At 40.6% G+C, this 26111-nt stretch overlaps 1 protein-coding gene across 4 annotated transcripts in view; it reads left to right on the top strand.

The window, feature by feature from the left end:
* APBA1 (amyloid beta precursor protein binding family A member 1) overlaps positions 1–26111 on the top strand; it is a 104709-nt gene that overhangs the window by 11798 nt on the left and 66800 nt on the right. The window contains exon 2 of one of the 4 annotated variants that reach the window (XM_076362473.1): positions 25307–25439. The exons of the other annotated variants lie outside the window; for them this stretch is intronic. The gene's annotated coding sequence lies outside the window, so the exon portion shown is untranslated. The remainder of the gene's footprint in view (positions 1–25306; positions 25440–26111) is intronic. 4 annotated transcript variants of the gene reach the window in all.

Here is a 26111-nt window from a genome sequence, read left to right on the forward strand (position 1 = left end):
TTTATACGAGGGTTTGTGTGGTTTTATTGATTCATTAGGGACAAATGCATTCCTGGATTGCAGAAGCAAACTTTCTCCATTTTACTTGGTAAGCCTTATGCTGTCAAGAAAAGAATTACAGTAATTTTGAGCAGAAATTAGGTTATTAGTCTACCCTGGGAAAATTACATTTTGTTTCTATATCAGTAAAACCAATTTTTTTTTTGTTCAACTATTTGAATTGAGACATGACAGAAGTCCAAGGTTAGTGGTTTTTAACATGTCTTGTGAGAAAAAGATTTCACTCTGCGAATTTTTGACCTATTGAAGAGAGACAGCAAGGAATACAGGGACTGAGTTAAGGGTAATGTTAGAATCTTAATAGCAAGTTTCCAGTGTTGGAGCTTAAGTTGCCATTAAAGCTCTTTGCTTTAAAAGAACTTACAAACTTTTGATCTCTGCCTTAGTTGCGTGTCTCTTACAGCGTGGGTTGTTTGTCTTGAAATAAATAACATGAGGATGTTCAAAGGGTAGGAGTGATTCTTAATAATTGGAGAGGACTGAAATGTTATCTCCCTTTTGTTAATAAAGGGGAATAATCTTACCTCCTAACCAAAAAGCCCTGGCAGAAGCAGCAGGAAACAAAGCTATGTATGGTAAGGAGGACTTAACTGTGCATGGTGGGGTGAGATACAGAAAGGAGAACTAAGCGTTGGAAAAAACATCTCAACACTGAGGTCTACTAGACTGTGAAATAGTCTCCCAGGGAGTGAGGGAAGATGCATTTTTGGAGAAGTGAATACTGAGTGGTGCAAGGGCTTCAACAATACTGTAGGGAGCAATCCTCAACTTGAATAATCTCTTTCTGAGGGATTTTGACGTGGCTTTGCTTTTCACAGTCCGGGATGACTTCATCCTTGCAACTGATACAAGCAGATTTTTTTCTTCTTTTGTTTGTTTGTTTGTCACCAGATGTAGTTTTGTGATATTGTTTTTTTTCATGAGAACAACAATTTGGTGATGTGGTAAATTGTTTTCCATTTTAGTTTTGCCCTTGAAGCAGTGTTCCATGACCCTTTCAGTGGTCAACTGCTTTAGGTTGATATTTAAAGTTTGATTAAAATATAGTAAAGGTTAGGAGTGAACATATGTATGTTTGATCCTTGCAAAAGAAGATCAGAAGTTATTGGTGAGTCAGTATCACCTGTCTCATAGGTGATCATAGTGTAATTGCATATGGTCATGCTTTGTAGCGGTTTTTTTATTCCTTTGCAAGTGAGTGGAATGCTTCTAACAAGTGCGCCCTGTACCAATGGGTCTATATTTGATGTAATTCCAAACATTGCCACAATTTGTGCTGCTTGCCTCTCCTCCTTAAAAAATACAAGGAAAGTAAAATCTGTAGAAAAATCAACTTTAATTGTAAGGATCAGATAGATGCAGTGAGTGGCAGAGGGAGCATACTACAGGGGCTGAGTAAAAAGAGGTGAAAAATGGTAACACTGTACAAGTACCCTCAATGAAATAATGTCCAGCGTGGGAAGGGGGTTAGTTAAGTTTTTTTAAGTGGTAAAACAAAGAAAGAACATTTGGGAGTTAAAAGTGTTGGAAATAATAATTCTAAATGTTAGGAGAAACTGTGATAATAATGCTGGATTAACTGAAACACTGCTAGGGAATATGTTTGGAAACAATTTATAGGATTTGGGAGTTAATATAGATCAACAAAGAAGTTTTTAGGTCCTGATTGTTAGATTTGCCTTCCAGGGAGAGTATCATTTCTAGCTGAGGTGTCTTTGGCTGCCACAGCTGGCTATCAAAAGAAGGTGCTGAGTGTTTGTACACAAACTTTTTTTGCTGGAAAGATGAAGTAGATATTATGATTGCAAGATGCCTTGAGCTATTTCAGAACATGTCTCCTCGCTTCCCCACGGGTGGTTCAAGCAGTGCCACTGTAGTCCTGAGGATTCTCGTTGTCGCTTCTCTCCAAATCTTGTTTCCCATGCTCTTAAAATCTGGCATTGTGGCAAATGCTTGTTAGTAATTGAAGGCTGATTAACATTATTTCTGTAGACTATTGCTGTCTCTGTAATCATCCTGAATTTCATGATGTCCTTTATCATATACCCACATTTACGCATTTTAGCCATCACTGTAATACCTTCAGAATGCAAAGCAGGCAGTGCTGCCTGTTGAGCAGTTACAGTCCATACTTGCACAGGACCAAAAGACAATAATTAGGCATCAAACCTGACTTCATTGATTGGTGAGGTTTTGATTCCAAACGGTATGATTGCAGTTGTGTAGAACTGGTGTTGTGGCTTCAGTGCTACTGAGAATTGAGAAAGTTATTGTACAGCATGTCATTGAATTAGCTGATTCCTTGGATATAATTTGCTTGCAAGTATTTAATGGTCTAGCAGGTTGCACGTATTGTTTCTCCTTCCCTTCCTCCCTCAACATTTTTGCCAAAGAAGAGGCTAAGTTTTGAGTCAGAGCTGGAAAACTGTGCAATGTCCAATAAAGCAGCTTCTATAAGAGGTATACAGCAGATACTGGTATATTTTATCACTTTAAGATCTTTTTCCTGCTTTTGAAAGCTATGTGAAATCCATTAATTTGCCAGAGCTTTCCAGATCTTTAGAATTGGAACAACGGTGAAGTAGGGTGGAGAAGGTAGTGTGGTCCCCATAGCCATGTGCTGCGCGTGGGTTGCTCGCTCTGGTGGGGTGACCCCAAAGACTGCTGCAGCGATGTTTTCTGATGTGGAAGCCTGTTCAGTGAAACAGAGAAGTTACCTGCTGTACTGGTGGTCTGCCTGTCAGTTGTGCTTCACCACTGCTGTACTTCTCCTGTGTTGTGTTAGTAATTTGTGGAGTTTGAAGACACACTGTAGCTTTAAGGAGTTTGAATGCACACCAGAAAATCTGCCAGGAAACTGTCAACATTTGTTTTTGGTTTTTGTTTCTAAGTTTGATAATAAATTGCTGATGATGTTGTTGTTGCTGCATATGTAAGCCAGATCAGAAGTCATTGAGAGAGTGGTGGAATGGTAGGGCAGCTCAGGTGCAGAGTTTGTGACTTCCAGGAACCCTACTCAGGTTTAGAATAACATTAACTTTACCTTTTCAATAAATACAAAACATGTAATTAAATGACTACTGACTGATGCTTGGGGCTTGTTATTAAGGCAGTTCACAGTCTTCCATGACTTTTGGCTAAATTCACTGAAGCTTGTGCAAGGGTTTAACTTGTGTGTGTATCATGTGAAAAGTGCTACAAATACCTGGAAATGAAAAATATTTCCAAGTGCCCTTCTACTTGTTTCTTTCTATGTAAAGCAACCAAAAAAAAATTAAGGTGACATTGCTGCTTCAGTGTTGGGGGAGTAAGGGTAGAAGTAATGAATTGATAATCCTCTCTAGGTGTGGGAGATGAGCTTTTTTGTTTGAAGTAGCACTTAGTTTAGTTTGATAGTAGTAATTATGTTGCATGCTTCTGTTTACATTTTCACTAACTGCTTGCTCTAGAATAGCTCCTAGAAATGCCCGTAGAGATGAGCACGCTGGTGTTTTCTGAGCAATGAATAGGCTAGCAGAGCGTGGCATTGTGGAAGCCCTGGATAGCAGCTGAGGCTACGCTTTTAAGCCGCGGCATCCAAAATCTCTGAGGCGGAAATTAGTGAAAGTGAAGGGTATTATCAACAGTGTTCTTTCTGAGTTTAGCTGTATCTTCCCTAAGTGGGATTTTCTTCCTGGGGATCCCAGGATTGCAAATCCTCGGGAATTTGAAAAAGTTCATGAGTAGGAAATAGAAAATATCTGAGAGTCTGAAAGATCCTTCGATTTAGCGGGTCTCACTGATCTGCTTCTAGCATAACTAGCCAAGTCCCAAGCAATGATTTTCACTTGCTCCAGGAATGTAGAAGAAACAATATTTTTAATGAGGAAAAAACAGTCTAGAGGCATCTGATTTAAATCTCTGTAGCTCTGCTATAATCCTGTCAGTGACACAAAGCTGTATTCAATGTTGTGGAGTTACATTTATTTAGAATAAACTGGAGGTCTATCCTTAGTATTTAATCCATGTATTTGTTACTGTCAAAGACTTACTTGGGAACTGAGCTGAGGTGGCACACAGGTGTTTTGGACATCTCTGGAGGATATGCCCATATTCTATTTGGAAGCAATTTTGCTACATAGGTATCCACATTTCTTTTTTTATATACTGTTCTCAAACAAAATCTGTTTAAGTAACTCTCTTTTTCTCATTGCAAGCTGTATACCATACTCTTGTCATGCTTGCTCTCTTTTAAATTCAGAGTGGTTCAGTTGATTAATGGCTTTTTCAACTTTTTTATGAGCTCAAAAGCAAAGCATAACTTTTTAAAATTTTGTACACTTGCTTGTAGCCGGGGAAAAAATACACCCAAATAAATCTGTAAGAGAACAAACATTCTGAGTAAGTAGGCTGTTTCCTAGATAGCGCTCTTATCCAAATCTTTCTTCAGGCAAAATGACTTTATTACTCTTCTGTCTCTTTTCCTCACATTGGTAGTTTTGATTCTGTTCTTGCTGAATTTGCTTCCTTGGTTTTTGTTTTCTTCTCTTTTTTTTTTCTGGTTAGGAGATCTATTGGGCAATATAGTAAAAACAAACAAACAAAACTTACCACTGACAAAAAAACCCAAGCCCAGAAACCAGTCAATTTGGACTCTAGGCAGCCATTTTAAGGCAATTTTGGTGTTAATAAGGTATTTTTTATTATGAACAACTAAAAATTATTCTCCTCTAATGTACAGGTTTATTAAGCTTGAAGGAATTAAAAAAAAAAAAAAAATTGTTTCCTAGCCAGATCATATTTATGGGAATGTAGGTAGGGCGAAAAAAGTGTTCTAAATCAATAGTTATATAGTAATTTCCACATAAAAGACGTGTTTTAAATTGCCTGCCTTTAACAAGGTGGATGCATTTCTTTAGGTGATGTACAGAACCTTCCAAAAGCTTTTAATTATTGTTTTCTTTGTTTATTTCTAAGTTTCCACACAATTTAGTCAGTGTTTTTGGCATTAATAAGCATCGTGAGAGTTTCTCGTGCAGGATTCTTCAGTCATATGTCCACAGTGACAAATGTATAGATTAATACAAAAGCCAGTAATGAAATCCTGCATATGCTTTTGGGATGGAAAAGGCACCGTTTAGCCTTGTTTTCTGGCTACATTTTTAACTTCTCCTTGGAACTATTAGGTGGATGGGAAAATGCCCTTTCAGGGAATTGCCATTGCTAGATCTGCATTTCTGTATTTGAGAAGTGCTTTTGTGCAGTTACTCTTATGCTTAAATTTTTGCTTTCTGTCATAGTTTGCCCTTATTTGATGGTCTTGTCAGAACCCAGCAAAGTTCAGTAGGCAGGCTGCAAAATTTAGAAGTAGTCCTGGAGTAAAGCCAAGCAGGAGCATCATTTATCAAAGAAATGATTGCTAAGTAGGTGGATTCTGCACACTGGGAAAGAGCTAAACTTTTGGGTAGTATGATGTTTGGATGTTTTTATAGAATCTCTTACATTAAACCTGCAGTTGATAAGGTTACAACAGACAAACGGAGTATCTTCCCTTGTATGACTTGTAACTGCATTGCATACCTCCTCCACTGCCCTGGCATCAGCACCTGGCAGGCAAAGGTGGGATGCCTTCTGATCCCTGCTACACTGGTGTAAAACTGTGTCAGCTGCAGGCATTTTAAAATTTAAAGCCTTGTCAGTTTCTTGTATAATTCAAAGCAGCAGACTGTCTGGACTACTCACTTTCACAATAGAGTTAGTTATGTTTGGAGGTGATTGAGAGTGGATTTGGGAGACCTGGCACAAGGGTGGCTAGCACCGCTTTTCGCAGGGAATGGGCACAATCCCTTCTCCCTTCCCCTGCCAGAGACCAAACGGCCTTTCTACGTCCTGTGCATGTCCCATGCAGAACTCTTGTGTGTCTCTTGAATATGGCTTCCTCGTGGCTTTTCCAATGGGATTTTGGGGTGTGTTTTGTCATCTGTAGCAGGTTTATTGTGTGGCATCATGGAGAAGCTGGGGAACGGAAGGGCGGGTCTTCTGGCTGGCATCAGGGCCACCCTGTAAGTGACAGGTGGGTGCAAGGTTTTAAGCAAGAATGTGAAAGTGCTGCTATGGGGAAGAGCTTCCATGAGAGGATGTGGGAGCTAAGTCTGGTCCGAAGCCAGGACTGGTTAAGTGAAGAGAGTCTGGCACTGGGGATCTGTGTGAGTTGCTAAAGACAGCCACAGGAGTGCTATTCCTCCGGTGCTTTGGAGAAGAAAACCCGCAAGGAATTACACAAGCACAAGGACACATGGAACCTGATTTTCCTAAGATTCATGAGGATTTCATAAGTCTGCCTTTCTTTTACTGCTCTGTTGCTTTCTTGTCCCACTCCCTGTATCCTTACTACACATCTCCCAAGAAAGCCAGGAAATTGGTCAAGAAGCAGAAGAGGGTGAGGATAACGTCAGGCTGAAGACCTGCTGAGCTGCTGGGCCGGTCATGCCCGCAGGTCGGTCCGCCAGCCACTGCCGGACTTCTCACCTTTCCTCTACTGGGAGGAGGAACCGGGATTACCCATGAAGCTTAAAGGAAGTCTGTTATCTTTGAGACTCTTATAAAATAAATTTAAAATTGGCCAGTGGCTAAAAAGTTAAGGATGAGAAATAAAGAAATGTTTAATCGCTTGAAAGTATTATTTGTGGATTATCAACCTAATAAAAGAGCCTACCTTCCAGGCTGTTTAATCGGGGGGGGGGGTGTCAGCGTAATATTATGCATAGGTTGTAAATCTTATAAGCTTCTGTGGTTCTTTGTTTTCTGTTTGGTAAACGGTAATTGAAACTCAGCAACATAATATATTAAACCATTAATGAAGCTTTAATTATGTCTATGCATTTTTGTTTGAGTAATATCAACTTGTACAAAAATATTATGTATACTTCACATATGTGATAGCCTCTCCACAAAACTGGTCACATATAGATAAAATAACATTCATATGGTTTTTATTTTATAAGAAGTTCTGTCTTGGTTGTGGCTTTGGTGAACGCTTGTGTTAGTTTGTTTGGGTTCTGTATGGGTCTTTAAACAGTTGATGCTATCTGAAGTATGGAATTTGGATTCATGTATCTAAAAATAGATTTTAAATGTTTTGCTTTTAAAAAAGAAAATTTATTTTGTACTTCTGAATACACTGTATATTAGACCACGACTACTTCTTTTTCCTTTTTTACTTTCCTTTTTCTTTCTCACAGACACTTGAGTTATGATTAATTGAGTAAACAATTACTGAAGGAGATTATTAGAAATCTTCTATAGCTTTTCTTAGTTTCAGCACTTGTTATTTTCCAGTTGCAGTGATATTTCATAAAAAGATCATGCAGTTAATAGTAATAGTTTTATTTGCACAAACAATTTTTTACAAATGAATGAGCTCTTCAGGAGAGTATTTTCTGTTACTTTAGAAGAAATATAGAACTTTGTGATAATCAGACTTTTGCTTTTTTAAAGTATTTTCTTTTGACATTTTTCAATAAATGTTTGAAATAATTTTGAATCCCTGCTGTCAGTAGTGGTTTGTGCTACTACTGCTGTACAATGAAAAGCAGTGGGTTATGGAGAGGAAAACTCATCAGTTAGAAATAGGTTTGCTAGACAGTAGGCTGATTTTGTGTATAACCTTTTCACTGCCATGAAACAGAATTTAATCCATCAAAATTAATGTATTAGCATAGCTTAGTGGAAAGGGATAGCATTTAGACTTCTTTTTTGTATTTTGTTTTCTATCTTGGATATTTTTATCTGAACTGACAGATGAAAATACAGTGGACATTTTTTATTCTCAGCAGTATGATGATAACTGGGTCGGTCTCTCACCAGCATTTTTATCCACCTTACAAAAATAAGCCAGCACAATTTCTCCATAGTTATCCTTTTCCTACAATACCATGGTTTCTCTCTGTATGTCTGATTACTCAGGTAGACTATGAAAGAAGTCTGCCATATCAGAAAGTATGTGGTTGCTATAGAGGCTATTTACTTTTTGGGGGGGTTGTTTGGTTTGTTTTGTTTGTTGTTTTTTTTTTGTTAGGAGTTTAATGCTAAACTTTAGATTGAATACTAAGCTTGTTTGGATCTCAGAAGATTTGAATTTCTTTAATTTTCTAGGCTGTGCTTTGACCTTCTACTCAATTTCCCATTATTCTTTCCCGGTTGATAAATTTTCATTCAGAAGCTAATCTCTATTAATTCCACTTAAGCAGGAGACATAAGAGTGCCAAACAACAGTCCCACTCCATCTTTGTAGGAACAAGTAATGATCTGCCTTCAAAAGTATGCCACCTTCTGGTAGTGTTAGTGTTGCAATTCCTGTTTGATTTGAAGAATGACTTGCTGGTTTCTTCGATGCCTCTCTCTGAGGATGCTGTTCAGTATCGTTCATGGAGGAGGTGGCACTTCATTACATCTCAGAAGTCAGGAATGCCCTTTGGTGGTACCGCACACTAGCACTCTCTAAGTACCGGGGTTTTTACTGCTGGAGCACCGAACCAGGTATGTATGCTATGGCGGGGTTTACTGGCTGAACGTGAACTGAGGCATTTTGTCCCTGTTTTCTCAGTTCTTTCATGGCTGAAAACTTGTTGTTTAGTGGCAGAAGAAGGGATTTTTAGCCTGCTGCTAGTTATTATAAATTAGTGTTTGTTCTTCTGTGAAGTGCCTACGTACTAAAGTAATGGGAGCTCTGTGTGTTGTTATAGTGAAAGAACGATTCAGTCTGTAGGAGTTTTAAAACAAGATGCATCAAATTCTGATGTTCTGTCATGTTTAGCATTGTGCAAAATGTCATGGGCCTTACCTTGGTACAACACTGCTTTCAGAGGTTGTGAACTGTGGAACAAGGTTAAGTAGCTTAAGGAGATGTATGTGTTCTTTGTCAATGCTGAATCAAGAGATTTACTTTGAAAAGCAGGTTAAAGATGTAAGAAAGAATCTAATCATAGTGAGTTACTCTTTTTTCCTTTTTTAAGAACTTTAAAGATTGATTTTTATTTTGTCAATGTATGATTTCATTAATCTGTTGCCTTCTGCATTTTTAATTCCGCTTCCTGAGGGAGAATTGTTCAAAATTATTTTGGCAATGTTTTTAATTTTTTTTTTCCTCTGGTAAGGGTGAGGTACAAAGGTATCCTTGTCCTAGAAGTCGAGTCAACTTTTTTGGGTGGTTTTTTTTTTTTTTTTTTTTAATTTTAAGTTTAGTATTTTTCTTCTCTTTGCAGAAGGTTTCCTGATATGCTTCTGGTCTAGATTTATTTATTTGTTTCAGTGGCAGTGGGGAGAGGCTGGGTGAATTCCACTTTGTGCTTCCTGTGAGATTCATTTTAATCTTGGCCATAAGGCATATTATGCAAACCACAGAGAGGAATCTAGTAACTCATTGTTGAAAAGGAAACCTGCATCAAGGTGGATTTTTCAGGCTTTTGTCAGTAGTACTCAACATTTTCATTAGAGGTGTGAAAACTAGAGTAGAGAGGCAGCAGTCTGGGGGGACCCAGCAGGGTGTTGGAGGACAGAAAAACAATCATGATGAGTCTTCAGAGGGGCAAGGGAGAGGAAGGTGCTCTTCAGCAGGGACCAGAGCAAGGTGCATGGTACCACGGTGTCCTGGTTTCGGCAGGGATAGAGTTAATTTCCTTTCTAGTAGCTGGTACAGTGTTTTGGATTTAGGATGAGAACAAAGTTGATAACTCACCGATGTTTTAGTTGTTGCTAGGTAATGCTTACGCTAGCCAAGGACTTTTCAGCTTCCCATGCTCTACCGACTGAGAAGGCTGGAGGTGCACCAGAAGCTGGGAGGGGGCACAGCCAAACTGGCCAAAGGGACATTCCATACCATGTGACGTCATGCTCAGTACATAAACTGGGGAGTTGGCTGGGGGGACATTCCATACCATGTGACGTCATGCTCAGTACATAAACTGGGGAGTTGGCCGGGGGGGCCGCTGCTCGGGGACTGGCTGGGCATCGGTCGGCGGGTGGTGAGCAATTGTACTGTGCATCACTTGTTTTGTGTATTATTATTATTATCATATTATTATTATAATTTTATTTCAATTATTAAACTGTTTTTATCTCAACCCACGAGTTTTTCTAACTTGTGCTCTTCCAATTCTCTCCCCCATCCCACTGGGTGTGGGGGGGTGAGCAAGCAGCTGCGTGGTGCTTAGTTGCCGACTGAAATTAAACCACGACACACGGTGAGGGAGCAGCTGGCTAAATAGCAGGTTTGCAGAAACCTCTGTGGGGGTTGCAGCTAATGGCAGTGTAAGATGGGTTGTCAGTGATGTATTGTCACTAAAAGGCAGTTGCTGTACTGAGAGAACAGGAATATAGCCTCAGGAGAGGCACGAAGGATGCTCGGTGAGGGCTCAGGTGGTGTATCCTGTTTGGCACGCTGTGTTGGAGACAGCTGGAGAGAGTTTGAAGGAGAGTACTGGAAGTCTATAGGTGGACAGGCAAGACCATGAAGACTGAATCCCCACTATCAAGTGGGGATTGTTTAGGCCAAAGAAGAGAGGGTCCGTACAGGGCACTGAAAATAGCTGCGGTAAAGAGGTGGCGGGCAATCTGTGCTTGGTTTGGTAGGACTGGGTATAACTAACCAGCTTCTGCCAAACGGTGACGAGTCAGGTGAGATCTTGGGAAAACTTTACCAACAGTAAGAATATTGAAACACTCAAATCTGACCAAGTAACCATGGATGCTTGCAGGCCTTTATGAATGGGTAAACACACATATCAGAAATGTCATCAGTGTCACTGATGCTGACTTCAGGGACAGGGACATTGATATGGTTGTGTCAGATGGCATCTCAAGATATGACTCAGTGATTGCAGAGTTTTTGGTATGCTGTCACATAACGGTGCGGTTTGATTGTTTTTGTAGACATGGGTAAAATCAATCCACTGGAGGGAGTTTAAACATGCCCCCTCTCCCCGCCCCCCCCAACTTGGTATTATAAAGAAGCAGAGAAATTTGCACAAGCCTCCATTTTCCTTTTTTTTCCCAGAAGTACCCTTGCTGGTTAGTTCCAGCCAAATTTGGAAGAAGAGTAGAGACCTCAAAAATAAAGCAGTCCATTAATTTTTAGTGAAACTGATAATCAGATAATTGGAAAATGCATTGACTTTCTCCTCTGAGAAGAGGAGAAGCTGAACTCATTTATATATAAATTTGGCAGTTGCCAGTTGACTAGGCAGTTGTGTGTATTGGACAACCATTGCTTGTATAGCTCTGGACTCATTGTGGATTGTTCTGTTTCTTGTCTGATCAGGGTTTCCTCAGGTGTTAGAATTAACTTTGTTATAGTAATAATAAAAGGTGGTTTAGAAAGACAAAGAATAGAAAGCCATAGGGATTTGAGCTTCTTTTGAGTTGTCTGAGCAACAGAATTGTTTTAATTTATGAAGCGGTAATCCCAAGTGTTCATGGAAAGAGTACCTCCTTCACAATACTCGTATATATCGTTTTATGACTACCTTTATAGCTCTTGATTCTGTCCATTATTTTTTCCTTTGTACTGATTAGATTCCATATGTAATCTGTTGCAAGCAAGGTAAGAACCATGTATGTGTTTGAGAGAATACCAATGGCTTTGTCAAAATGGTAACTGATGATTTCCAATATATAATTTAGATGCTGAGCTGAAATCTTATGACATATACCCAGGAGGCATCTGAAAAGGGGGTCTGTGTACAGTTCATGGTTTTAAGTGAGGGCTGTAAACCCAATATAATGGCTGCTTGTTTACTAGTGTTTAAAACCTGTTATTTGTATTCTATATTGAATGCTAGCTGTCTCCCATGTTGGTTAGAAATTGTAACACATCTGAGCACCCTCTTTACATGGGTAATCTGTAGGTGGAGTGGAAGGAGTCTGGCTTTCTTGCTTTTCAAATAGATGTGAAATCCTAGAAAGTTCAGATCACTGAGCCTCTCTCTGTCAGAATCTGAAGCATCTACACTTGTCTATCCATGTGAAGTATTTTCAGCTGACACGGATCCTGTGTGGTTGGTAGTCTGACAAGAAGCTTTGATTTATGGTGGAGCATGGATTGGGTTAGGACACATTTACTCTGTGAGCTGTGATTATGGCTTGTTTCCTGCCTGTTTCCTTGTTTGCTTTGAATGCAAGTTCTGTGATGCAATTTAAAAGGAGAGTAGATGTTCGCAAATTAATAATGTCAAAGCCACAAGTGAAGCCTGGATGCAGGCTGATGTTGCCGTTGCTCTATTTTCCTGGGTGTTGTCTCTAAAAGCAGTTCTGCTCTCTCTTTTTGCTTAGTAAGTGATTCTACTTTAGGGAAAATGTCCAAGATAATCCCCAGAGGAAATGAAGAAATTTGAAGGAGATTGGTTTGGTGCGAAATACTGTCATACCTCTAAGTATTTGAGAATAGCAATATAATTTGGTTCATGTCACAAATAGAACAGTATGACTGAGAGAACACAAATGGAAATCGCTTATGCAGGAAGGGAGAGTGAACTGCAGTATGTTGGGTACTGTTTTGCAAATATAATCCACAAATCCATTCTGCTCAGATTCTTATGCTCTGTATTAGTATTATTACAGAGAGCCTCAGTATAAATGAATGGGTAACGTAATTAGTTTATCTCAGCATTTCTGTATGTTGAATTTCAATCCAAATTGTACCTTGGCACACTTTGCTGTCTGGTGCGGTATAAAGTTTCTAGAGCTTTCAGAGGGAACGGTGTAGTTAAATTTATGAAAGTGTTTCAAATTGGAATTAAGTTTCTTTTGCAGTACAAAAGCAAAACAATAATATGTCAAATCAAAACAAAGTAAATGAGTGCTAAAAATGAGCAATCAGGAGTTAGTCTGGTTCAGGTACAACTGTTTTCCATCTGTGTTCCAGAAATCAAGTTTTAATCTGGAAGGATTTGCACGGCTGTTCTGTCATCTTCGGAAGGTCATGCAGATTGCGAAAAGGTCCCCCTCACCTTGAGAAAGGCAAACATTGCACCCATCTTCAAAAGAAAACATCAGTCATGGAAACTACAGTCTGATTAGCCTCACTTCTGTCCCTGGAAAAATGTTGGAGTGAGTCCTGTTGGAACACATTTCTGGGCACGTGAGCAGTCAGCATGGACTGACCAAGGGTAGATCATGCCTGACCCACCTGATTGTTTTCTGTGATAAAATGACCAGGTTTGCAGACAATGGGAGAGTGGTGGATGTTACTTACCTTGACTCTAGCAAAGTTTTGACCCTGTCTCCTACAATATTCTTGTATCCAACTGGGACATTACAGTCTGGGAGGGAGAACAACCACATGGGTAAAAAACTGTTTGGATGGGTGGCCTCAGAGGTCATGGTTAATGGGTCATGTGCTGTCCAGAGGCCAATATCAAGAGAGGTATCAGAGAGATGTGTCCTGGGACCTGTTGTGTTCAACATTTCTCTCAGTGACCCAGAGGAGAGGACAAAAGGCACTCTCATAAATTTTAGCAGATGACACCGTACTGGGGGGACCAGTTGATATGTTGGAGGGCAGGGCTGCTGTTCAGAGGAACTGAACAATAGGGATCTGATGAAATTTTAAAAGGACAAAGGCTGAGCCCTGCTCCAGGTGTGGCAGAGCCCCTGGCAATGACAGGATTAGACAAAAGGAGGCAGAGAGCAGCTCTGCAGAGACCATGAACTACCCTGTGCCAGTGTGGTGGGTTTGACCTTGGCTGGCTGCCAGCTGCCCACCCAGCTGCTCTTGCATTCCACCCCCCCCTCAACAGGACAGGGGGAGAAAATAAGATGAAAAAGCTCATGGGTTGAGATAAAAAATAGGAAAATCACTTACCAATTACTGTCATGGGCAAAACAGACTTTACTCGGGGAAAATTAATTTAATTTATTACCAATTTAAAATAGAGTAGGATGGTGAGAAACAAAGACCAAACTAAACCACTTTTCCCCTACCCCCTTCCTCCTATGCTCAACTTCACTCCTTCATTCATGATGCCTCTACCTTCTCCCCACCCTGTGCAGTGCAGGGGGATGGGGAATGGGGGAGGTTGTGGTCAGTCCATAACATCTGCTCTCTGCTGCTCCTTCCTCCTCACACTGTTCCACTGCTCCAGCGTAGGGTCCCTCCCATGGGATACAGTCCTTCATGAATTGCTCTGTTACACGGCATGGGGCAGCCCCTGGTCTCTTCTCACAGAGGCCAGCCCTGCAGCCCCCCTACTACCAAAAACTTGCCACGTAAACCCAATACAGCCAGTCATGGCCACTTCCAGCCAAGTCTAAAACTCATGAAAACACCCTGTTGTGCACCAAAACCTGTCAGGGAAGCACATGGCATTGCTGCTCAGACTTACTTAAGAAAGTGGCTGCTGGAAGGGAGGAGAAACAGAGGAGATGTGGCTGGAGGTGCACTGGTGGAAGGAGGTGACCCACACTGGACCAACGTCACTCCCAAGGGACTTCAGCTTCCAAGCAACCCAGGCTGGGGCAGGTTGCCCCAAGAGATCACAGGTGTTGGAGGACCCACACTAGGGCAGGGACATCCCTGACAGACTGCAGCCCATGGAGGAACTCAAGCTGGAGTGGAGGAAATGAGTTAGAAGCAAGCAGCAGTGGAGGAAGACAAGTAGGAAGCAAGGGGCAGCAGAAGGAAACTATACAACACTGGCTCCAACCTCCTGCATTGCCTGTTGCTTGTCCATAGGTATTGGGAGGGACTAAGTGTAACGTGATGAAAACAAGACAAGTTGAGACTGGGAAGGGGGAGGAAAAAGTGCTGGACTGAAGTCCTCTCCAGGGAGAGGAAAAGTGTTGCCCTAAGTGTTTAATTGTTTTTTACTCAATACCTAAAATCAGTAATCAGAAGTTTTTGTTAATTGGCAATAAATGAAATGAAGTAAAATTCTCTGAGTCAAGATTGTTTTCCTGCGACAGTGCCATAGCTGTTGTGTGATGCAACTGCTGAAAAGCCAGGTTGCGATATGCCTTTAATTAGTGGAGAACTAAGTTGCGTGTTGTGAAAATGTTGATCAGCTAATTGCCGGTCAGTTAAGCGTAAGCTATATACAACTACACTGCATTACTGTAGCATTTTTGCAAAACTCTAACAAAACTGCATTGCTTAAAAAAAGCCCACAAGAATAGTTCTACAGTGTTAGTAAAGTCCATTATCCAAGCGTCCTGTTTCTAGTAATGAATGCTTAGGAAAAAGTATAAAACCAGAGAGAGTGTGTTGTGATGCTTTCTCAACCTCACAGCATTTCAAGAACTTCCTCATTCAGAAGTACAGTTATCTTTTCAAAACAAAAAGAGAGGGAAACTTATGTAGAAATACCACGCTACAGCAATTTGGTGTGTTTTCACCAGTTTCTGACGTCTCAGATAATCCCTTATGTAAACTTTTGGTGTTTTAAGAACAGCTAGGGTTGAAGGTTTTTTGTTGCTTCCACCAGAACTCCCATTTGAAAGCTGCTGCGTTATTTCCTGTCTAGATTTTATTTATGCCTATCTGTTCCTTTACCAACATCATCCTTCAGTTTAAAAAGGTTGGGTTTTTTTACTTGCAAGTTCTCAGGTTTTTATTTTGTTAAGATCAAGTTTGGGTCTTCTAGACTCTTCTTGTAAGGAACTAGAAAGCTTGTCTTGATTATATCCTTGTGCATTGCCTCTGTGCCTGTTCGTTGTTTCTGACTGTGAGATTCCAGCTGAGGTCTGAATGAGGTCTTGTGGTTTGGTTGTGAGTTCGTTTGGTTTGCTGCTTGAATTCTGATCTCGATTCCTGGGAACTCCAAACAGAAGCAATCCTGGGCTATACAGACCGAGAGCGCCCTCTGTATTGAATATATGTAACTATTTCCCTTTGGCTAATACGTGAGGGAGTATATTTACTGTGCTCTTGGCCCATGAAGATGTGTTTACAGCATTTAAAACTGATGCCTAGTTCTCAAGCAGTAAACCTTAAGATGCACTAGTCTAGAGGGCGTTAGAAATATTTTAAAATATGCAAAAAACAAGCAGTCTAAACGATGAAATCAATGCAATTAGATATTTCATTCCTCTAAATTGCATCTTTACCTTGATTATCCTGGCCTTATAGGTCCTTATAGGTTTTCATTGTTCATTAATTTTTTTGCAAATTCTGTACTCCTCTTCTCTTTGTGCCTAGTAACCTTTATCTGAAATTTAAACTTTGATCCTTTGGGGGGTTTTGTTCAACACTGAACTTGTACATAAAATATAGAACAGAATGGCAAAACAACACTTGCATTCAGAAAAACAGTCCTCTGTGTATTTCTGAAGTTAGAGTCAAGGAGGAGAAAGCAAGAAACTTTGACAGCATTTTTCACAATGCTGTATTTAAGCTGCTTCACATTAAAAGTATTTCAGACTAAACCCCTGGTGTTAAAGTACCTTTTCAGTCTTCCCAGGACACCTCTGAAAACTATGTTGTGAAGGCATTCTTAAAATTAGCTGAAAAAAATTAGAATTTGTTTTTGCCAATGTGTTTGTGTTTGCCTCGTGTAGAGCTAGATCCTGTGCAGTGTAAGGTTCGTACCTTGTTGGACTCTTGAGTCAAAGGGAGGACTGCAACAACAGATCCTTCTCTGCACGCACGGAGATTTGCTTGTTTGTAGCATGGGCTGTGGGGGCCACTTGCGTGACTGATGTCGTTGGGGCTGGAGTTTGCAAATTGAGGTTATTTTGTCACTCAGCTGCATTTGAGAAACATGGGATGGATAGACTTGAACTTGTAAGTTTTTCCATGCAGCATGGTTGTCTATGCACTGCGCTCATTCAGCCTGCTAGTGCGCCTGCAACTTTTGATCCTGAATAGTTAAAATATAAGTTGTTTTCCCTATCTCCATGTGCATTCAGCTCTGGGGCCGTCTGCTGAGAAAGCAAATGTGTGTATGACAACCTGTTGTTTGTAGCTTGAATAGTCATATGCCATCACTGGGGACAGTGCACAAGTTTGTCTTGGGAAACAGTCTGTGTTTCAGGAAGCTAACTGGTATGCTGCCCGTTACAGTTGCACCAAAGTCCAATCCCTTGGGATTACATAGTTAAATGAGAAGCTGGGGCTGATAACTGTTTGGAAGGAAAGATCTGATCCCTTTTTCCGGGAACAAACTCTCTTAAGCTTGCCTCCCCAACTGTCCATGGAATTAGAAAATAAATTGCTTAAAGCAGGTGGCATTAATCCCTGATAAAATTCAACGAAGTTGAATTGGGCCATTATTTTGAGGCCAGTGTCTGTGAGATTATAGGTTTTTAAATCCTATGTCTTGAAAACTATGTAGTCTTTTTTTAATGGGTTGTAAGGTGGCATTGTTAATGCAAAACTTATGTTTGGAAGGTTTTTCAGCCTTTTCTCTTTGTCACCCCACTCTGCTGAGTTGAGTGGGCTTAATAAAATGCCGTTATTAAATTCCACCAGAAGAAGGATTTGCCATTTTCATGTCATTTTTTCAAGCAGTTTTTTAAAGGAAAAGAACTGGGATTTTAAATATTTTGTAACAGGTGACAAAGCCTGCTGCCACTCCTAGGGCTCTTGTTGAAGCCACTGGCAGTTTTCCTTGCAAAGTAGTTTCGATTAGATAGGCAGCATACGTGGATTAAGGGGATCAGTCTGTGTCTCGGCCTGTGAGCCTTCTGAAGAGAATCTGGGTCTGCCCTGCGGTGGCAGTGGAACTGCCGTGCTGTGAAACTGCTGAATGGCTCTCTGCCATTAGAAGTGCTTCCCGTAATATGTAGAGACATTTACAGGGGATCTGACCTCTTCCTAATGCCCATTCGCCTCGGCGAGGCTACAGCGGATAGAACTGCCCAAGCAGTCCTAAACCATATAAACTGAGAAATTCTGTACTTTGGCTGAAAAATTTAGCATCAATTTCAAACAAAAAGCTGTGCCACCTCAGATTGCTGCCAGCTGTTTAATACTTGGAGGACCTTATGATCTTGCGTCATGAAGAGTAACTCAACTCACTCCATTTGTGACACCTCTTCACTATCTTATAAGCATACCTGATTTCAAGTGCTGTCCAGTTTGATTTAAAGAAAATAAACCCTATTCCTAACCTCCTGCATTTCTGTCAGGGTGCACAGAGAATTTGGTGATATATTTTACAGTTGAATTCACAGTTCCTATTTATAGGTATTTATAAATCTCAGTCAGCTGCAGTACACTTGATTTAACTTGCATTAAATTCACATCACATATAACTAATGTGCTTGAGATATGTTTGATTTAATTACTGCTGTTGCATGCGCTTATGTACCAAGTACACATTTCTCATAAATTCTCCCAGATTATTATCTTCAGGAGATTTGTTTCAGGATGACATCGTTTCTGTATTTATAAACTGAGTGTTTAAGTAGACTGGCCATGTTTTAAGCTTTATTTTTGGCCCTGCTACAAAAATAGAATAGGTGAAGGAAATAGGGTGTAACTGTTCCCTATGCTTATAGAAATTGTATTTCAAAAAAATTGTTTCTCTTCCTCTTTCTGACTGTAATTCATGTTGCCAGTGCTGTGTCATTTTAGGACTCCTCACTGATGCAAACTGTCCTTCTAACTTTCAGAATTCTGTACAAATAAGCACTGATTAATTTTCACTGCAGTCTAGTAACCTGATAAATTTTTGTGTCATGCTATTTGCTTGTTATAGATAGGGAAACTAAAGGAGAGATTTTATGTGACTTGCCCACTGTCAGGAAGGGATTAGATAGAAATCAAGAATTTCTGACTGCTAGCTCTGTTCTTGGAGCATCCCTTTCTGTCTCAGTACAAAAATAACGAAAATATTACAAACTTGAAGCAGTGGCACAAGGTTTGGCATAGAAATTGCTTAAGCATTGCAGCTACCTATTTCTTTGTTAGTCTTAATGGAGAAAATTGGATTCTTACAATGTTTCTTCAAAAACACTTTTCTAGTGGTGATTGGTAGAAATACTCCATATTTGTTAATACTATTTTTATTTAATAATTTTTTAACCCATAATATAAGACAACTGATACTGATTTAGCTTGGTAGGAGTACAGTGCATTGCATGCATATCAGGTGTATAGAGGAGGTACAGTCTTGTCTATATTTGGTTTAATACTACACTGTTAGAGGAAAATAGATCATGCCGGATCCAGCAGTCTGAGGGAGGTGAGGCTGCTGCTGCTCCGTGGCCCCACGTCCATCCAGTAGCAAGGCTGTGCCTGAGTTCCCAGTAGAGACATGCACGCAGCACAGGTGATCACCACATGTATATACAGACACACAGCTGGATCAGACGGACACACAGAGCACTCACACAAGCACAGACAACACCGGGGGCCTCATCCTGCTCCTCTCTCTTGCAGGGAAGGACTGGGTCCCTTAGTGACACCCATATATATACATATGGGAAATGTGGATCCCGTCAGCAGCTGGGGTCACTGCCCTGTAGCTGCCGCTGGGTCCCAGTTGCTGGCATCAGGGCGTACGAGCCCCTGAGGCTGCAGCCCTGCTCCAGTTGCTGCTACTGACTGCGTCACTTGCACACACACACACAAACACACACACAGTCGACCAGGACTTCCTGGTCCCATAGCTGACCCCGCTGTGCTCTCACCCTTGGAGACGCACAGGATCTCTCCTACCCAGGGCTGGCTGTTAGAGGCCCCTCTGCCCTGGCTCCCAGGCCCCTTCCCCTGCTCACCAGCTAGTCCGGCTTCATCTTTGCTTGTGATCACACACTCACTCGCACGTGCTGCAGTGCTGGCGCCATGGACACACGGGCCCTTCAGCTGGTGGTCTGACTCTAGTTGCTGCATCCAGACCCCCATATGCACAAGCACATCAAGTAGACAGTCCTTCACTCAGGAGCAAGTTAGAAAGGTGTTTAACAAGAAAATAGGACAGACTGTGCTGGTCAGGCACAGGGCATGGCCAGACAAGTGTACCAGCCCACTATTCACAGGCAACCACCCCTTTTTATCCCCTTGCCTCTCTATCTTCCCATACTCATTCCTCGCCAAATTACCTAAATCCATCCCTTTTCCTGTCTTTGGTTCCTCCCCTAAACTTCCTGTAACGAGTCCTATGCAATCCCCAAATGCTTTTCCCCTGCATCCCATAATGTGTCCCACACCCCTGGACAGCAGCCCCACTTAGTCCGAAAGGTGATCCAGAGGGTTGCTCCTGATGACTCATCTTGGTGGTTTTACACATGGGCATGGGGGCTGAGGCTCTCCTGGGTCAGCTCTCTGAGGGGCACAGACAGGGTGTTCCTTCCTCAGGAGTCTGCAGTTTGGGTTCCCGTCTGCAATTGTGTGCCCCTGTGCTCCTCTGGGCTTGTGGAGATGGGTCTTTGATGTAATGATGGCTCCTGGGATGGGCCTGGGAGTAGCTGGGACAGAGTATTATTTAAGCTTCACCCCTGCCGTTGTCTCTCTGTGCTGCTTCGTGGGTGAGATTTTATCACATAACCTCACTCATACATCCTGTAAGAGCGTCAGAAATAATTGCTATGTAGATACATTTCTGTTACTGCCAAGGTTTGACACTCCCCACTTTAGAATGGAGACTTGAGACTTAGGTGATATAAACTGTTAAGATGTTTATTGATTAATGAACACCCTAAGAGGAAACAGAGCAGCAAAATAGTCTATGCAAAATAATCTATACTCTGTGCAATCAAATATACCAATTTACAGTTTTATAATGATACAGAATGCATATTCTAAGGAGTCACGTACGTGATTACTACTAAATTACAGTTTTCTAAGTACTGAGGTATGAATCTATTTCCTACCTCCACCTCCCTCCGCCCCAAATCTTAAGAACATAAACCTGATGGAGAGTCCAGCATGTCACCCAAGGGGATTTCCTCCAGCCTCCTCATGGACTTGAATCTGCATGTCAGCATTACTACCATTTGTAGGTGTCCACACACCTACCACTGGAAGACCCACCTTCCTTTTTTCTCCACTCAATTTGGCATTCTATTCTCTATTTGATATTTTATTCTCCATTGTTTTCTGAGTTTGGGCCCAGCACCTCCCTGTCTCTGCCAAAACTCTTCCCAAGTAAACAGCCCTCTCATAATTACTTTTTTGACATTGGTCCCAGTTTTGCTACATCCATGCCCAGATTTCGTATTTCATATTGTTATACAGGCAATGTAAGCCTTATGTAATGTTATCAACAGGATTGCCTCAGTGTGAGTGGCTTGGCAGCCCAAAATTCACCTATTATTACCAGCTTAGAGTGTTTGGATTTGGTTTACGTTTTTCAATTACTAGGTATAATTATTCTATTTTAGCCCTAGATCTCTACCTAGATCCAATTCATCATGATCAGGTTCTTACCGTATGTGCTGGAGCACATGCCAGAGCAGCAGGGTGACATGTTCTTCAGACTTCTGCTGTGGGCTGTCGTGGTTCCTTACTAGGGCCTTAGCTATTGTGAGGCCTTGTGTTCCAGTTTGACTTCTTACTCACAATTTCCTTTACATACAATCCATTTCTTACTGGTCTTTCTGTTTAATTTACTTGGAAAGAAATTAGTACCTTGGTGAAAGATGTAGAGCTGAATCTCTTGATTTTCTTGCCTTAAAGAAGCCTATAAATGTTTTAATAAGCAAAAAAAGCTTACTGCTGTGAAATCTGCGTATCACTAACGTGGAAGTATAGGGCCAGAAGGTTTTTCCAGACATGAATCTAATTCATTCCTCTGTATGTAGGTATGACGAATCACTTGAATCATCCTTGATTAGGTATTTTTCTAATCTCATCTTAGGTCTCCAGATAAGGAGACAAGCGATTCCACAGCCTCCAAAAGTAATCAGTTTTAAAACTTCATTATCCTTTAAAGTTACAATTGTATGTTTGTTTTCTTTGTTTGCTTTTTGTTGTTGTTTTTCTTCCCTAAAATCTGATCTCAGTATTTTTAGTTGCCTTTTTAGGCTGATTATTTTTTTTCCCAGGGGACTAAACAAACTCATTTCCTTCAGTCTTTTCTCAGAGGCCTTGTATTCTAAGCATCTTGTAATTATTTGTTCTTCTCTGGTGCCTCTCCCAAGGCCATTATCCTCATCCTGTCACACTCAGAATCCTGCTGTTCTTACAATGCTGAACTTCATTGGTTTTGACTGTGACACAATTATCTATCACATCTCAATTTTCAACACTCATTCGTCCATATTTAGTCAGAATAAAATGTCCTTTCCTGGTAACCTTCTCAACTTTCTTAAGCAACAAAGATCCTTGCATACTTCCAGAAACTGTCACACCGCTTTCTCACCCAGTGCCTGAGTTAATAAATTCTTGTATTTTACTATCACAGGCTGTCTTTTTGGTAGTTGAGATAACTAGTTAAGAAGAAATTTCTGTGTTTGCTTCAAAATTTGAGAATCTGTTTTACCTATAATACTGCCTTTGTTGTTTTCTTCTCTGCCTTCCATCTTAACTTCAGTCCACTCTTTACCTTTTCTTGACTTTCAGAATAAATGCACTACTCCTGAAGTATAATATAGAACCTTGTTACTCTTTTCTCCTTGCCATGGTTGTCCTTCATGAACAAGCTGTCACCTTCTATGTTACTATTCCAGTTGGTTTTAGTTGTCCCACAGAGTTTAATGGTGCTGGGTAGGACATACTGCAGAACTTCTCAGATGGTTTGGTATTTTTGACATTTCTGTGGACATCGTTGGTGTTTAGGGACCTGTCTTTTGACATTCTGTCTTTGTTTCTTCCATAATCCTATTGCAATTTCCAACTGCTTCCTGGAGTAGTTCTAAGACAAAGTTACTGTTGTCTTAATCTGTAAGGGCTTTTCCCATTAGTTCCCTCAAAAACTAGTTTAATGCCTTTTTGCTGTTGCTGAGCTAGTATTCTGAACAGCTCCTCCATTGCATTTTTGGGCCATCTTTCATTTGCCAAACAGGTTCTCTCAGTCGAGAAAATTAAAACCCTTCTGCTGATGCTGTTTGTGCAGCCATGTGCTCATTTCCAATTACGCATCGGCCCCTACCTGGGTCTTTACACCTGACTAGGGGATTGAAGAGGGAGCCACCTGTGTCTCTGACTACTTCAGCAGTCTCCTAGAAACTAAGTATTTCTGATCTGTTACAGCCGTATCTGGCAATGTCATTAGTACCAGGTGACTAGGCAGCATAGGGCAGGAGGGTCCCCAAAGGGGACAGCAGACAGGTAATTAAACTCTTTGAAGCAAATAGTCTTTTAATATCACAGAACAGAATGCTACAGGTTTGTTTGGAAGCCTGTACTCTCTTGAAGTCATGCAGTATTTAAGCTTCCTAAATCACTTTTGAAAATGAGCCTTGGGCAGCAGCGTTCACATGGGTGCTTCTGAATATGTCTGTGGTCTTCAGCTGTATTTCAGAACCTGAGCGCAGAGGAAATTCTGCTACCTTTATGTTCTCAGTCTGTGCTTTGCAGATTAATTGGGCGGTCGCTGTGGTTTCTTTTTTTGTCCACCTGCTTGAATTGCAGAGACCTGAGACATGTTTCTTCAATGAGATATTTGCAGACAGAATCATATGCAGGGATCTCTCAATCTATTTGGTGCAACAGTTACTAGCATGTTACTCTGAGGTGTCCTAGAAACCATATTTTACCAACTGAAGCTTTTTGGAAATGCTTTGTTTGTTTTTGTTGCTTGTTTTTCCTCTTGCCGAAATAATGTGTCGTCACAGAATAATTACCTCTTGTTGTTTAAAGAAATGCAGAAACATAGAACTGTTTAGGAATGTATTTGAAGGAGAATCATAGAATCATAGAATCATAGAATCATTGAGGTTGGAAAAGACCTCTAAGATCATCGAGTCCAACTGTCAACCCAACACCACCATGTCCACTAAACCATGTCCCTAAGTGCCTCATCTACTCATCTTTTAAATACCTCCAGGGATGAGGACTCCACCACTTCCCTGGGCAGCCTGTTCCAATGTTTCACCACTCTTTCAGTAAAGAAATTTTTCCTTACATCCAATCTAAACCTCCCCTGGCGCAACTTGACGCCATTTCCTCTTGTCCTATCACTAGTTACTTGGGAGAAGAGACCGACACCCACCTCGCTACAACCTCCTTTCAGGTAGTTGTAGAGAGCGATGAGGTCTCCCCTCAGCCTCCTTTTCTGCAGGCTAAACAACCCCAGTTCCCTCAGCCGCTCCTCATAAGACTTGTTCTCCAGACCCCTCACCAGCCTCGTTGCCCTTCTCTGGACATGCTCCAGCACCTCGATGTCCTTCTTGTAGTGAGGGGCTGATTTCTGATTTTTTTCTGATTTTGAAGCTGATTTCCTCTTGCAAACTGGGTGACGTTTATTCCTGAAAACTTAATATACTGACAATTTCAGTGCACCAGATACCGCGTATTGGAATAAGGACAAGTATGTGGGTTTTAGTCAAGGAGATTGTTAGTTTGCTCCAGTTGCATGAATATATCAATGATTTGCAAGTTGCACCAGTTATTCTTTACACTGCTAATGAAAAGACACTCAAAACATAACAATGTAACAACTTACATGAAAATAATTCTTAATAAACATGTTGGCCTTTACAAACTGCAAAATGGTTTGTAGAAAAAATTACAACGAAAGTCAGATATAATACATTATTTAGTTTAACTGAGACATTGTTGACTAGTTCATCAGATTTGGACATCAGCTTGGCATTTTGTATAATCTGATGTTCCTTACAAGAAAAACTGAACTAAAGTTAGGATTTTGGACCTCTGTGGAATTCTGTGCCTAGCTCCAGAAGATGTCAAGAAACTTTTACTCAGTAGTCAGTATGTTAACTCTAGCTTGAGTGTAAGCTGTTAGTTTTACCAGTATTAACTTCCTGGGACAAAAATAACATCTTTGGTATTCTCAGTAATGCATCTATTTTTAAAAAATCCTGTAAGTAAGAAATCAGTAAGTGTCTATATTGCTGATCATGTCTGGTTTTAGCACAGTGTATGATGCCTGCAGTTTGACAGTTTACTTAACTGATATAAAACATTGCATTCTTATAGAAGGAAAGGATAAATCTGAGCTTAAAATTATTATTTAATTTTGAATTCTGAAAGTTCTGACTTTTTTACTTCCTTTTGCAGTTCTATTAAGGTATCAACCATATGTTGCCATCTGAGGCAGATGAAGGTCACTAGTACCATGGAGCAGCCCCAAAAGATTTTGAGAGTACTAAAGATCACGGTATTTGTGTTTTGCTGCATCAAAAAATATAGAGAAACTTTCTATTACAGAAACGCAAAGCAATTCTGCATGGAAGTTCTCCCACCTATGATAAAATGGCCTGGAGGGGAGAATGGTCATGAAACTTGCAAGAACCACAGGAGTTTGTGGCTACTCATCTATGCTGCTTTTGAATATATTATGGTAAGAAGGTACAATGGCTTTACCTTTTTCATAGTCCTACATTGGGTAGAAAGGTGTCACACTTTGTGTTTGAGAGTCTCGTGATGGAAACTGTCTTCAAAACTGAAAGTATACAAAAGTATAAGCAAACCGTACTCCATTTAGATTTTAAGACAAGACTTAGCCCTCAGAAAAACAGGCAAGAGTGTAGATAAGGATTTTGAGGATTGAAATCACTGATGTTGCTGTTGTATAATAAGCTAGGTAAGGTGATTTCAGAGGGGTTTTTAAATTTATTCCTACATGGCAGTCTGTAAAATGGGCTTTTCAGTGCCAAGATAGTTGGACGATTGGAAAAACAACACACCTCTGAAATCTCAATTCTGTTGATATTTTTGTATCATATTTACAAATACCACCTGTTTACTAGTACTGAAAGAACTCAGAAGGAAAAAAAAAATCTTTTGAGTATTTTCCCCACCCTACCACCCTTTCCCATAATTTTAAGTCATGTACCTGTTAGCAGTCTCTAATCTAGATGTGTTTTTTTCTGCATTGAACAAAGGGTTGTGAAGGCTTGGTCTTGAGAACACTGCAGAGAAGAGGCCGGTTACCTACTCATGTGAAGCTGGTTCTCCCCATATCTGTATTGAATTAAAGAGAGTTGAATATATGTTAATACTTTTTTCTCAA

The sequence above is a fragment of the Aptenodytes patagonicus genome, chromosome Z, assembly GCF_965638725.1.
Source record: "Aptenodytes patagonicus chromosome Z, bAptPat1.pri.cur, whole genome shotgun sequence".
In the NCBI taxonomy this organism is placed as follows: domain Eukaryota; kingdom Metazoa; phylum Chordata; class Aves; order Sphenisciformes; family Spheniscidae; genus Aptenodytes; species Aptenodytes patagonicus.